This window comes from Misgurnus anguillicaudatus, chromosome 17, assembly GCF_027580225.2.
Source record: "Misgurnus anguillicaudatus chromosome 17, ASM2758022v2, whole genome shotgun sequence".
NCBI lineage: Eukaryota > Metazoa > Chordata > Actinopteri > Cypriniformes > Cobitidae > Misgurnus > Misgurnus anguillicaudatus.
The window spans coordinates 39,669,432-39,685,292 of record NC_073353.2 but is presented as its reverse complement, the minus strand read 5'-3'; the positions used below and the strand labels follow the sequence as shown (position 1 = coordinate 39,685,292).

At 35.9% G+C, this 15,861-nt stretch overlaps 1 protein-coding gene across 2 annotated transcripts in view; it reads right to left on the bottom strand.

The window, feature by feature from the left end:
* tanc1b (tetratricopeptide repeat, ankyrin repeat and coiled-coil containing 1b) overlaps window positions 1-13,337 on the bottom strand; it is a 166,418-nt gene extending 153,081 nt beyond the window's left edge. For both annotated transcript variants that reach the window (XM_055216271.2, XM_055216272.2), the window contains exon 1: window positions 13,189-13,337. The gene's annotated coding sequence lies outside the window, so the exon portion shown is untranslated. The remainder of the gene's footprint in view (window positions 1-13,188) is intronic.
* Between the last annotated feature and the right edge of the window lie 2,524 nt (window positions 13,338-15,861).

Sequence of the window (15,861 nt, the reverse complement as noted above, 5' to 3'; positions counted from 1 at the left end):
ACAACTGCTTGCTTAACGTTACTGACCGCCATGTTCATTGTTTTAACGTCCTTCCACCTCGTGCGCATGCGTGAATTCAATCTAGGGTTGCTGCGGTGACAGAATTTTCCCACCGGTGGGCTTATAAATGCGCATGCAGACGTGCGCATTTTACTTTCACATTTGAATTACGCAAAAAGTGACAGCAAGTTTAAGTTATTAATTATTAAATCAATCCTCTGAGTTACGGATCGATCTTTAGAAATTAATATGAAAATCGATTCAGAATCGGTGAATCGATTTTTTCAACACAGCCCTAATTATTAAGTGAATTATCAGGACCCTACACTTTGTGAAACCGTATCTTTACTATGTAAACTGTAAGGTTTAGCTAATTATCCAAATGATAGAGCACTATGACTAACATGAATGCATTACTAGCTAGCTGTCATAAAGTCCTGGTTTGGTCGTTTCATGCATGTCTGAAAGCTTAAAGTAAGAGGTTTCTGAAGAGTTCACGGAGTCCGAACCTCACAGAGTCTTAGCAAGAGTCCCACAAGTTCTGTCATCTTCCACATATCTGATCCGACCCAGGAACTAAATTAAACCAACATGTGGCTCTCAGACAGAACAAAGACTTTAACAGAACAATCTCCACTGTGCAAAAGAAAGATACCGTATCCTAAGGAACGGAAAATCATCATGGGGCAATTCTATCAGTCTCTCGACAGGAAAGAAACTTCAGATCTATAAAGAGGCTTCATCTTCACCTCATTCAAAGAGACATTTGCCTCCCTGATGTCTTGGGCATCTGTATTATCTCTCTAAAGCTGGACCTGCGATGGGTCTCTCAGCACCGATCACAGATTAAAGTACCTACGAAGATCCTGAAAGGTCTTAAGGTTCTTATTTACTACTTGACAACAGAGTAAAGCACCCAGGCTTAAAGGTAAAGTGTGCAATGTCTGTGCCATTAGCGACACCAAACGGAACTGTAAAATAACAGAACCCATGAAAACATTAAATACTACTGCCTGCAATTGGTTAATCAAAAAGATCATCCAAATGCAGAAATGTCTTCAAGAGTAACTTTATGGCGATTTTCCATTGCATAGTACCTCATAGGTTTAGTCAGGTCAGCTCACTTTTGGGGACTTTCCACTGGGGACAGTAAACAATACTTTTTTAGTACCACATCGGATGAGGTGTTACCCTCAGACATGTTTGCGAAGTTTTTTTTCAAACTTACAGCAAGCGTCTCCCTCAGACTGTAAACGAAGCCTGGGCGCACCAGATAACACGTCGTCAGCCGTGTCGTACGTCATCCGTGTCACTGAAGTCGCGTGACTTTAGTCTCACGCATGCGCTTCACAACAGACGCAGAAGGGAAGACAATGCTGAATAAAGTCGTTGTATTTTTGATGCTTCAACACATTCTAACTGACCCATTGATGTCACGTGGACTACTTTGATGATGTTCTGGTCATGGACAGCATACTGTACGTAGATTTTCAATGAAGCGTCAACAAGCTCTAGGACTAAATATAAACATCTTAAACTGTGTCCTGAAGATGAACGGAGGTCTTACGAGTTTGGAACGACATGAGGGTGAGTCATTAATGACATTATTTTCATTTTTGGGTGAACTATCCCTTTAATACATTAACTAGGACATGCATACATACATTAATATAAGATTGACACAAATACTCACAAATAACTGAGTGCCTGAGTAATTCGAATTCCCATCTCTAGACATACATAACAATATTAATACTATACACACTTCACCTTTAAACTGAGTATTGGGGTAGATCAAAGGAAAGTCATTCAAACATTCAGTCTGTTGTATATCAACATCTGTGATAAGCTTCTGACTAGATCAAAAGAGGAAGAGATCTTGTTTCCATCATGTAACGGTTCTACCCTCCTTAAGAAAACAAAGCTACACAATAGACAGGTTAAGTGTTAATGGTGCCATCTGCAGAGTGGTACACAGGCAGTGGACATGGCTTTGTTGTAGTATTCGCCTCTGGCTCTTTATCTCACACACTGAATAGTCACACAGCATCAGATCCTAAACTCCCACAAACTGATGTCATTGTTGATCTCACCAAGCGTTTCTTTTCATGAAGCTATTCTGCATGAATGATCTTTAAAGCGTCATGACAACCACACAACCCGAAATTGAGCCCGGGATTATCCTGTGACCACCACCTTCCTGGCATGCAGTACATTTTCATTTGCCCATCATTTATGTCGAAGATAAAAAACATCTCATTTTAATAGGGCTGCATAACGACTAATCGCGACTAAATCTCGATGTGCAGAATAAAAGTTTTAATAAATAAAAAATATTATTATTATTAATAATACATAATTAATAACTATTATTAATAATAATAATTAATAATAATCATCATCATTAATAATAATAATAATAATAATAATAATCATCATTAATAATAATACTAATAAAATAATAATCTTGCTTGTGTCCTCCTCTATATCAATCACAAAGCACAGCTAAATAAAAATCCTATAAACATCCTGTAATGTTTTTGTATCTGAGCTTGGCCTTGGCCTGTCTGTGAAGTCCAGGTTAAAGTCTTATAACCTAATGATGAGATTTGGAGTATCCAAGTTTGATTTCACTCATTGATTTCACATCTTTGACATAATCTTACTCAGTCAATATTAAATAAATCAAGATTATATTTTTATATTATGTAGGATGATTTATGTAGAAAACAGTAAATCACAAAAAAATACATTAGCTGGGTTTTCACAGGCAGTATCACATTTCTCAAAGTGTATCTCAAAGGAAAACGTTCATAAATCACAGCAAGAAAGGTGATGCATAGCATTAAGGAGCCAAAAGAGATAAAAGATGTTTTAGTGAAAAGAAAATGATGGGCACCAACTTATGAAAAAAAGAAATTAATCGTTTCTATAATGAACTGAGCTAGTGAGATAATAGAAACATGAAAATGGACCATTAAGCACCCATTCAATGATGCAGAACAGACAAAAATATCCTGATAACAGGTGACTGCAGACAGTGAAAAAAATTATTCACCTTGAAAAAGGAAATAGGACGAAAAGACAATGAGATGGAGGGGAGCCGTATCTCAGTTAATAAAGCTGAAAAGATGACATCAAAAGAAAAAACAATGGCCTTAATAAATATAGATTGCAATCCCAGATGTTTGTGTTTTCTCTGACAGCTGACAAATTCTCTGTTTCTAAAGATTTTTAAACATTTTCTAGCTACCCAAGACCGAGTTTTGGGCTACTGTGAAGTGACTGACTAGATACATTTTAAAAACTGAATTAATGTATCCATATGTGCAGAAATACCCATCAATTTGCAGACTGCTCTAAATTTGTCCCTGTTTGTCTAGTTTAGTGCCCATAAATGGTCAGAGAGTTGAACATTAAGTTTGACAGCTTTAAAGAAAACAAACGCTCCTAAACAGGAAATCTTCCCTCATAAAAATGCAAGCCAATAAATCTTCTCCGATTCACAAAACAACAGAAAGAACTGTGAGGAACTTTATCAGAATCAAATTATTCTTCACTTGTTTTCTACACCAGTCTTGCTCTAAAAACTACCCGTTCTTGAATAACCTGCACCTCAAAACATCTGGATATAAATAAACCAGGAGGGAAGTTTCTCTTTCGAACTGACAGGACAAATCACAGGTCTAAACAAACCTCAGACGACTGTTTTCAACACCTAAAGTTAAATGACTCATTTGTCTCTTCAGGGCAGAAAATGAAGTCGTGCTGATGCTTGTGGGTTCAGATTTGACTCAAACCAAAGTAACTGTACCTTCCCTACAGTAACATCATCTCTCATGTTCCCATATCCAGACACTCACAAAACAACAACTGATGTTTCAGAGGACAAGCAGGTTGTAGCTTAGACAAAGGAGCCTGAGAGTTTATTTTGTTTTTATAGTCTTTTGAAGATAATAAACAGAATTAATGTCACTATTTTGTAGCATGTCTCAGATGTTAAGTTATATTTTTACATTTATGCATTTGACAGATACTTTCTTTCAAAACGACAAACAGTGCTTTCATGGTTTACACTTACATATGTTTTCTGGGTTTGAACCCATGACCTTTGGTAATTAATTAACAACTGAGCTACAGGAACTATAAAGTGTGAAATCATTTTCTCTCTCATTTTATGTCTCATTGTCCTGATGCTACGTACACACCAAACGCGAAGCATCGCTTTCCTCGCTCTTGATTACTCGCGGGATTTAACTTTGTGTATATTTTCAACTTGCGCAAAGTTTAATAAAAATAGCACATGTTTTCATGGCAAATGCGATGCCCAATTCGCGTCATTCGCATCACCCCATGCGAGTTTGTGCTATTCGCATCTTTGACTTTGTTTGTAATCTACTCGTGCAAATCGCTGAATTCGCGTTTGGTGTGTACCCCATTAGTGTGCCTCTCATATATAGCATGTCAAATTAATCAAAACCAATTTGTATTCTTATAACAAATGCAATATTGTGTAACAATCTGGGAACATACACACTAAGTAAAAAGTTTTTTAGTTATGCAGATGTTTGGCAGTAACTTACTGTAGATTTAAATGTAGTTTGTTCAAAGTTAAATGAACATTAAACATTAAGAAGTCTTTATTTTTACAGAATAAAACTAAAATAACAGCCTGATGCAAAGCATCAACCTTTTACAGTTTTTTCCTTCAGATTTTGGTTCCCAGAATGCTTTGCATATGGCTGTTTTTTTAGTTTTATTCTGTAAAGGCAAAGAATTGTTAATGTTTAATGTTCATTTAATTTTGAACAGACTGTTGCCGGTAATTTAAATTTAAGTTTAATTTAAGAAAATCGCATTATCGATTTTTGGTCAAGAGACAAAACGGAATGCAAAAATAAATGGCGCTTCACTTCTGAGATTTCTGTGTCACTGCAGCCGTTTTACAAGCAATGTGCGATCGCAAATATTTAAAATGACACAAAAGTTTGTGTGATGCTCCACTGCCTGTGATCGCACTTTAATGTGTCTCTAGCATAACATGCTTCACTAAACTTAATCTAAGAGAAAGCTGAGACATTTTTATAAGAGTTTTTCTTTTACACTTTTACCTGAGGCTGTAAAAACTGAATGAACCTGACATGAGGCATTCATAACATATACATACTGCAGACCTCACAACATTGCATTGTTCTGCCCTTACAGATTCAGTCAAAAAATACTGCAATTCAATCCCATATATTATTCACCTATATTCATTCACCTCTATCATTATCTTGAGCAAAAGAAAACCTCGCTATAAGAAGAAAAACATTCATTATGACCTGAGGCCTTAACAGACCAGCTACAGATACTGTATGTGGTTACTTGCTGTTATCTGACTAAAGTAAAATATTAACTTCCCGCCGTATGAAGTCTACTGGGAAGTCAACAGTTCATTCCACTTTTTCAAAGTGAAACAAAGCCATATAGTCTACCTTTTGACAACAATAAACTAAAACACAACAAATAGCTTGGCCTAAATACAAATTGGTTAAAAATAACCAATAAAAAAGTAATTCACACTGTTACCACAATGTCACTAAATAAACATCATTCATCTATATATACCATTATACCAAATAGACAGTCAGTAATAGTAAACTATGTTAATCTACATGTTATGGAAACATTTTAATAAGAGAAAACAACTGACCACTGCAATGGCATTATTTGGATTTTTTAAATATCAACATCATTATTATGAAGTTGATGCATAATATCAATGGATAATGGACTCACTGTACCACAGATGTTCAACATATAACTGAGCCCTAGAATACCCTGCACACAGTGGTGAAAGGTTAAGCAGGACTGTGATAATGCAAGAATTCCCCAACATTCCTCACGGGAATTCCATGCGGCTGAAGTGAAAATGAATGAATGCAAGATTAGTCACAGCTCTGTTTCTCCAGGATGAAAAACAAATAAAAGGTTTTCCAGTAAGGAGCACAGATATAGCCGTTCAATAGAAAGAGATAATGAAATGTGAATTGCTGAAGCAGATTTAGGAACAGGTTTGAATAATTTGGGAATGGGAGTGTAACTAATATTTGTGTTGTAAATGTTGCACATCTTGCAGCTCATGAAACATGAAGCTTTCCTTAAAATGTCAACCTCTCTTATATAAAAATCATCTAAACATAAAAAATCTAAACCATACTGATCACAACTAACATATTTCAGGTTAAAAACAAAGTTGCTTGGTTAAATAAAGAATAAACACGACTGACATATAAAACAAGAAAAACTGGACTATTCACACAACAGTTGTCAACTATATTATTATGCTCTACTGTGAGGTTAATTCATGCCTAAAAGATCCCGCCAAAAAAATATATTGGGCACTAGCAAAACATCCACTAATATACAAAGACATATTTTCAGTTTCTTTGCTGCATGCAAGATACCTTTGTCTGTCTCAAAGATGAAAGATGACCAGATATGACCAGATACGTGTATGGCTAACATGTAAAATAATGAAAAATAAAAATAACATCAATAAAGGTGACTCAAGAATACAAGAACTAATAAAGTCCTGGATACAGTAGAGACTAGATCCACAATCTTCTGATGCTTTTCCCGGACAGGACTAGTCCCAGACTAAAATCCATGTTTGAGCTGCCTTAATTTAAAAACACTTTGTACTGACACATCTTAACATATGAGTGCCATTGCTTGGTCTCAAGATTAGAGGTCGACCGACATGTTTTTTCTCTGGCCGATGCCGATTCCGATATTTAGAAATCAGGGCAGCCGACGGCTGATTTTCTTGGCCGATTTTCTGTTTGTACATAATAATTAAAATGTCCTTATCATTAGCAGATCTTTGAAATGTAAAAGTTAGTGCTGGGCAAAGATTAATCGCGATTAATCGCATCCAAAATAAAAGTGATTTTTTGCATAATATATGAGTGTGTGCTATGTGTAATCATTATATAAATACATTCATGTATGTATTTAAAAAACATTTACATGTGTATACATATATTCATTTATATTTGTATATATTCTATATGATATATAAATAAAGAAAAATTATATATAAATAAAAAAAATCTAAAAAAATGACTATATATATGTGTGTGGGTAAATATACATAATAATTACAGTCCACACAGTACACACACATATATTATGCAAAAAAATCACTTTTATTTTGCATGCGATTAATCGCGATTAATCTTTGCCCAGCACTAGTAAAAATATCACTATTTAAAGCAAAGTATTTTTTTTTTAATGATGACTGGGCTTTCTGAAGAGTTTTACAACCTGCTCCACACCATGCATGACACTCTGCTGTCATCATTTCTTGCTCTTTTTTACCATTGCTTTAAGATAAAATCCTTCTTTGGCAGACCTAATCAATTATTTAATCATCATAACGTTAAAATAGTAAATGTCTTTTTTTAGTTTAGAATGTTATTTAGGGCAAATCTTTCTAAACACTCTCTGTGAGTGATGTAAGGGATGAATTGTGCTGACAATGACGTCTTGCGAGTTCAGTGTTGGACAGTTTTGTTGTTTCAACAATTCATTCAAACAAATCGTTTCAAATGAGTAAGTTTGTTAGTTTGTAAAAACTACTTTAATGTCCTAATGTGGCCTAGTCCTGGATTAATCTAAACCCTTTCCAGGAATCTAACCCAGAGCCATAATGTCAGTCGTCTGTATTTCACAGCCTGCTAGAGTTTATGCTGCACATTCCCACATATGTCCAAAAATGACAGCTTCACCCAAACACATATGCATGACTTTCAGATCTTCCAAAGAATTGAGAGTTCATTCCAAAAATATCAATATCTGTCAAAACTGAAACTTTGTTTTTTTTGGTCATTTTCATGTAAATTCCTTCATAAAGCTGAAACATTAAAAATGATTATATTATAATATAAACACCCCAACAGGTTAGCACAGTGGAGTTGAACATGTAACTACCAACTCCAGACCAATTTTCACTTCAGTCTGTAGGTATTTCCTGGGTGACAGAGTCAGAACACACAGTTGAATGAGACCAACAACATAGCATTTGTTTTGGAAGTAACGTAACCCACTACATGATCACTACCACAATGTTATTAAAAGAGCTCTAACCCTGCAGGCCACCGGAGTCACGGAGACACCACAGCACCATAAAAACGTCCCGTCATGATATACAGGCCCACTGATAAACGGCACCCTTTATAAATGACTCTGATGGAGCCTGTGAGGGCAATTCAGAAATCTCACTTTCATTCCCGTTGGCACCGGAACACCATTAGCTCTGTGGGACAGACCCAACCTCATTTTCTAGCATTTATTTCAGGTCTCAAAGTACAGTAGTTGCCTGGAGGCTTTATTTAACAACGCCAAACAAAGATAAGAGGACTTTTGAACTTTTTGAAAATCTGTAAACGTAAAGAAATAATGAGTCATAACAAGGCTACAGTAACTCTAAAGAGTTCACACCAGAAGTGAATAAAACACGCTCTTCGCATGTAGTTGGACGCTTGAATATTTTGAGTCAACTCGCTTCATTCGGCCATGAAATTTCACGTCAAGTACGAAAATGTGTCGTACCGCTCCGGGTGTCCACATACAGCGATGATGATTTTGTCCTCCATTGTTGTTTCGTATTTCTGCCTCAGCTCGCTACGTCGTAATCACGTCACAACTAGAGCAAATTTCTGATTGGTTAAAGCGGCACGAATCACACGCTACACGTGTCAAACGCCTAAAGCGCAAAAGTAACGCCGCCTCATTCAAGCCACCCCATTCGTGAGATACGGACCACAGAATGTCTATCGAGTATTTGCGTTGACTTAACATGTAAATCACTCGTGCTTAACGCTTTATTCACGCCTGTTGTGAATGCACCATAACACTGTAAATGTTTCATATTTCTGCCTCAACTCGCTAACGTCGTAATCACGTCACTACTAGAAAAAAGCTCATGATTGGTTAACGCAACGTGAATCACACGCTACATGTGTCAAACGCCTGAAACGCACAATTTACGCCACGCAAATCGCACCGCAGAATGTCTATTGCGTCTCTGCGTTGATTTAACATGTAAATCACTCGTGCTTAATGCTTTATTCGCGCCTAGTGTGAATGCACCATAACACTGTCAATGTTTCGTATTTCTACCTTAGCTTGCTATGTGGTAATCATGACTACTAGGCCTGGGTATCGATTTAGAAGTTCCAGATTGATTCGATTTCGATTCGCAGGCTATCAAATCGATTCTCAATTCGATTCCGGTTCTCGGGACGGTTTTTATACTCGATTCAACTCAATGAATATAGATTTAATACAAATACTATATTCATAAAAAAGAACAGTGAACAGAAGTTAACAATTGAATAATTAATAAAAAGAAATTAAAAGCTTGCGAAATCTTATGCTTCCATACCGCTGACTTTTTATGTGAAGGTGGCATCAACGTCGATGAAGGACCTGAAACCGCTAAATTAAGCACTGAAAGAATGAATGATAGGTTCGCCTCTCACTCCTTGGTAACATCGCGCAAGGCAAAAAAGAGGGTGACATCTAGTGAAGACTAGTACTAAGATTAACGTTAATCTTACGTTCAATGTTTGTGGAAAAATATGAAAAAAAGGTCTATGGCGTCTTTGCGTTGATTTAACATGTAAATCACTCGTGCTTAACGCTTTATTCGCGCCTGGTGTGAATGCACCATAACACTGTCATTGTAAATGTTTAGGACTGACAACCGTATTGACTTACAGATGTGAGTCTGAAAACGTTGAGTTCACACAACAGATCTATACAGATCACGGATCAACTGGGATCCGGTACACCACCATCAGTACAGATGTATTCACACAGCAGCGTTTCTCCATAAATGCAGTTGTCAGTCCTGAAAATGTATGGGTGTGAGTTTGGTTAAAGCAAGCGGTTGTCATTCTCGTAAATAACCGAATCATATGTGAACATAATTATAATATAGTAAGGACTCAAATACAGGACTGACAACCGTATTCTGTGTGAACAGTCAACGACATGTCAGTCATTCCAGTGAATCCTGCAGAAAACACATTGCTACTTCAGCAAGACACATATTCAGTGAAATAATGGGCATATTGTGAACTAAGGCCTGGCTTTAGGACACCCAGAACAAACCAGTGGTCTGTTTCTGCACTTCAGTATCTACTAAATGTTTACATGTGGTACCAGCACCTGTTTGCCAACTGGCTATTAAGTATGGGAGAGGGTTCTCACAGCTTTAGTCAATGAATTGTTTGGATGGTCCTAATTAATAACTAAATAATGATTATATTTATTATTTTATAGTGACTTTACTTAAACTGAACAAAACTGTCTGATTGAAGTTTTGGGCAATAAGAAGTATGCAGTCTTAAATTCTTAAATAATATTTTTACATTCTCCAAGACTGTGAGAACCGTGAACCCATGCCCAGATACACATTTTCCACAGCTCTGTGCCCATTTTGAGGGGAATATGCAGAATTATCACTTTTTATATATCATTAATCTTTGCCGAATTATGTGGAATCGATTTATAATGTCTAATAAAGAACAATCCAACACTCTTATCAGTAGCTGAAAGCAAAATCAAAATAGTAAAAATAGACATAAACAAACAAGGCAAAGATGCTACATTTCTGACAAAGAGTTTTATTCTTATGCCATTCTACACTACTCCTTGCTTAGTACTCATTTTGTATCCCTAACTAGTAGTTATGATTTGTTTTTAAGTGTACACAAGCATCTAATATTTAGCTCTTTGTTATTGCAGAACAAAACTAAAAACATTAATGTTACCTATAAAAGATTTTAAGACAGTTTGGGGCATGGAAAAATGCTAAATTGTATAAATTCCCTGATATTTGCAGGTTTCCAAAAACGTGGGAACCTTGCAGAGTAAAGCCAAACTAAGGCTATAAAAAGAAAGGCCTTTGTCAACACAGCACACATATGAGTCAACTCCATAGAGAAGATGACATTCAGCTCCAGAATATCTAGTGATGAGGAACTTTCTACCTATCTAAAAATCAAACTGTGGACCATTTTGAAACAGATGAACAGAATAAATGTACGAACTAGAGTTTGGAAAAATCATAGAGACAATCTCTGTCTTATATTTTAGCTTCTTAAAGGAATAGTCTACATTTTTGCAATATTAAACTATTTTATAACCTCAACCTAGACGAATTAATACATACCTATCTTTTTTCAATGCGTGCACTGTACAGCGCGTTGTGAATGTGTTAGCATTTAGCCTAGCCCCATTCATTCCTATGTTTGTGTACACAGAGTTTACTAAAAAGAAAGGTTTTGTACAACTGACTTTGCCTTATGCAAATAACCTAGTGCGAGCCAGCCAATTACGTTTATGGAAGACCGGAGCATATGTTGTGGCCACTGTGATTGGCTGTTGGCCACGCTTCAGACACGCCTTCCGCCAAGCGTTAACGCCCTTCCGTCCTGTGTGAATGTACCGTAAGAGCGCCATCTTGTGGATGATTGCGGAAATATGGATTGCCGATGATTGAAAGCTGGTCATTGGCAGGGAAGCGCGTTTCTTAATTGACGAGTTAACTCGTCAATGGCAGGGAAAGAGTTAATAGACTTTATTGGACTGTTTACAGTTTCAATGCAGTTTCAACGGTCTTATCTAGCAAAACGATCACAATTTTTTCCAGGAAAAATAAAAATAAGCACTTTAAAACCACAACTCTTTATCTTGCACTAGCCGTGTGACGCGTCACATATGTGAAACGCACACTTGCGGACCATTTTAAACAATATAAACTGACACAAACATTTTAATTAGTACCACATACAACAACGTCAAATCTATCATATTTCTCCACTCTTGTAAACAATGGAGCGGTAGTTTCACATACGTCATGGGTGACCTTTCCACGTGATTACGTAATACATAAGGTCAGACTAGTGCGTAACACATCTAGTGCAAGGTGAGAAGTTGTGGTTTAAAAGTACAGATTTTTTTATTTTTCTTGACAAAATGTTTAGCTAGAGAAGACCCTTATGCCTTGGTTGGGATCGTTTAGAGCCATTTGAAGCTGCGTTGAAACTGAATGACATGGGGGTGAGGAATTACTGGGATTTTTTTATGAAAGTGGAATATTCCTTTAAATCTCAATCTTATATTATAGCTTCTTAAAAGCCTCCACTGGAAATTTTGGTCTGGGAATTAAGTACAGCTCTGAAAATTCTGGACAATCACTCAACCTTCATGAAGTGCATGCTGGGAAACTTTTTAAACAGAAGTTCTCATGTATGCCTCACACTTGATGACTGTCCTTCTTTCCCTACCCACTCCAACTCATTCATCATATCTTTAATCAGTTCATATTTGTCTACCCACCTGGTGTCAAACACAAGGGAAAAGCCTTTAGATTAAAAGTCATGAGTTACCATTCAAAAGTTTAGGGTCACTTTTCCACTACAGACTACTAAGTTATGTTGTGACTAAAAACCCCAAACACCCGGAGATGTTTATTTCAACAACATTAAAAGAAGTTTACAGTTATTCTGAGCTCTTACTGACTTTCTTATTCAAATAACATTTTAGTTTTCAAATGAAATCAATTGATATGTTGGCACAAATATATTTTTGTAATACATTGAAGCAGATCAAAAGCTTTTCAAGAAGATGAGAAACATTTCAGTTAAACTTTAACTTTTTGAAAGATAAAGAGTTGGGGAACTGTATTTATAACCACAAATTATGAGGAAAATAAAGTCCAATATGATCCCATAACGAGTAAAGAGATCAGACATCCCTAGAGTAGCTATAATACAAAAAAAACTTTCCCATTAAGGGATGCATCCCAAAACTATCCATAATTCCCAGGATAACAGATGATCTCTGCAACACACGCCAACAATCTACCGTATCAAGCACAGCTTAACATCTCATCAGAAGTACATTTGATACACTTTGTACAGCACATTTCTCAAACAATATCCCAGATGATATCCCGTGATAAGTAAATTCTCCCACAGGAACAAGCCGCGGCATATTCCCGGTCCGATCTGAGATCAGCGACCGCGAGCCAAAGACAGCAACAAATTCCAACTGAACCCTTGTGAAATCTTACAGGAACTGTTTAGTAAACGTTTGATAAACAGCACTGAAGACATAAAAGTAAATTACCTGTGAAATGTCATGAATTATCCGTGAGGGAAAAGTTTGGATGTACGCCGCTCGTGACTCTCGCGGACGATTCAGCGCGCGGGGCTCCTCCCTTTCCCTGTGACGTCACGCGCCGGAGGTGGATCCAACGTTTCGCGACATCCACGTGAAAGTACTCACTTAAAACAAACTTATTTTTACCAATTTCATTTTTTCCTTTGTTACTCAAATCAAAAGCCAATAATTATATGTTATTGAAGCACTTTACTTACGAACATGTACCATGGTTTTACTATAGTAAACCATAGTTTAACCATAACGTTTAATCACCCCATACGGCATAAATAGCCTATATTTTTTAAATATATTTCAAAATATACAAAAAATACATTTTGAAATATACATTTTGCCATATAGAATGTAAAATTAAAAACGCGCTTGCCTTTGAAATACATTTTGAAATAAATGTTAACATATAAAGATTAAAACTAAAATTTCCAAATTCAAAAATATATTCAACTGAGCATTACCTAAGTTGTATTTAGCATATATTTAAAAAAAAAAATAGCCAGATAAATGTATTTTAACATGCAAATCAGTTTAGAGAGAAACTGCTTGTCAACCCCTGATAATCATGAGGATTTATCATTTGGAAAATGTTTAGTCAGCCTGAAATGAACCCTGAAATGAGAAGCATATGAGAGATTTACCAGAGGAAATATGCTTGTGTTGAGGATTCATGTAACATGTGTAACTGCTGTATACTGGGTTATGGTTGCCAGTAGATGTTATGAAGTCTTTAATGTAGTTTGACCTTTGCAATTTTAGTGCACAGAATAAATGTAGGATCCTGTGCGGATTCACTCATGTGGTGAGTCTAAAATAGTCTCAGATCTCCAGAGCAGCTGTCCTGCAGATGTTTGCAATAATAAGAGGTGTAATTACAAATCAAAGTGAGTTGAATGTGCTGTGTGTGAGAGAGCGCTTTCATGGTTGAATTACTTTTTGGAAGCCAACTCAATGATGACACCATACGGTGGATAGAAGTATTGCACACATATAATGTTTTAATATTTTAAAGGGATAGTTCAAACAAAATGAAAATTCTGTCATTATTTTTCCATCCACATGTTGTTCTAAATCTTTATTTATTTATTTATTTATTTATTTTATGAACACAAAAGTTGATACTTTAATAAATGATAAGCACACACCTGATGGTAACCATTGACTTCCATATTTAAAAAAAAAACAAATATTATGGAAATATTGTGATAAAAAAGATATTTTGATAAATGATGGTAAGCACACAGTTGATTGTAACCATTGACTTCCATAATATTTGTTTTTCCTACTATGGAAGTCAATGGTTACCATCAGCTGTGGGCTTACCATCATTTATCAAAATATCTTCTTTTGTGTTTATCACAAAACAGAAATTCATTCAGATTAATGAATAATGACAACATTTTAATTTTGGGTGAACTATCCCTTTAAATGAATATTCTGAATCTACATTTTATAGTGGCATTGTACATAAACATTTTTTGCTCCTATGACTGCAAAAACAGCAGCTGGCCAGAAGAGAAGCTCTCATCTCCAACACAACATTAAGTTTGTATGTGATAATCTATGACAGACAGGGAGCTGACAACACACAGCCTCTCTGTCACCTGTTGAGAGATCTCAAGGGAATTAAAATCACTGCAGTGGGCATCTAGTGGCTCTTGGCCAGGTTTGGCGGCTATGTTGGAGTATGTGAATCCCATCATGATTCATTGGGGTTCAGCAGTGTGCCGCTCTGGTCAACAGCTGCTGAGTGAGTATGATTTGTGATGTGGCTTTAATCCCACATGAAAAGTCCTTTTAACAAATGCAGTTTGTTTAAAGTGAACTGTTTTAAAAGCACACACAGATCTGAAAGCTTTGAAGCTTGTGTTAAACATTTGGTTGAATCACACTGCTATTAGACAACTTCAAAGTAACTTTCATTTAAAAATGTAAATTCTCTTATTATTTAATCAACATTACATTGTTTTAATCATGTCTGCTGGAAGGTGAACTTTAGCTTACACAGAGAGTTCATATTTAGTATGCTGGTTAAGTAACAACACTGTGAAATGGACAAAAAATCTTATATTACATTCAAAACATATCTATCATAAATGGTACACTGAAAAAAACTGCAAAAAAGTGTATTCAAATTGTTTATCCAGGTCAATGCAACCTACTAAAGTTTTTGACTAGAGATGAGTTGAACTTATAAAAACAAGTTCATAAAATCAAAACATTAAACATGAGTCTTTGAATTTGGAGATGTATGCTTAAGAATAGCTTTCATGAAGTTTGTAATGCATTTTATACAGTTACTCAGCAAATGTTAAAGTATGTGGATATTATAAACAAAAATATATTTGGTTAAAGAGAAGCTCACCACTAACAACAGCTTTAAAATATGGTCCATAAATGCATGCAACAACCAGTATGTGAAACAAGATATTGAAGTAAATGTATACAGGTATTAAACTCAGAGATTCAATTTAATTTGTGAAATGATTCTTTACTTCACACTAGAGAAAAAAAGTTAATCCCTGACTGTGTATGCATGGAACAGCACATGTGCAACACTAGTCTGTACACCGGTTAAAGTGACTTCTTTTGCAATAATCAGGACAACAAAACAAACCCAAATCC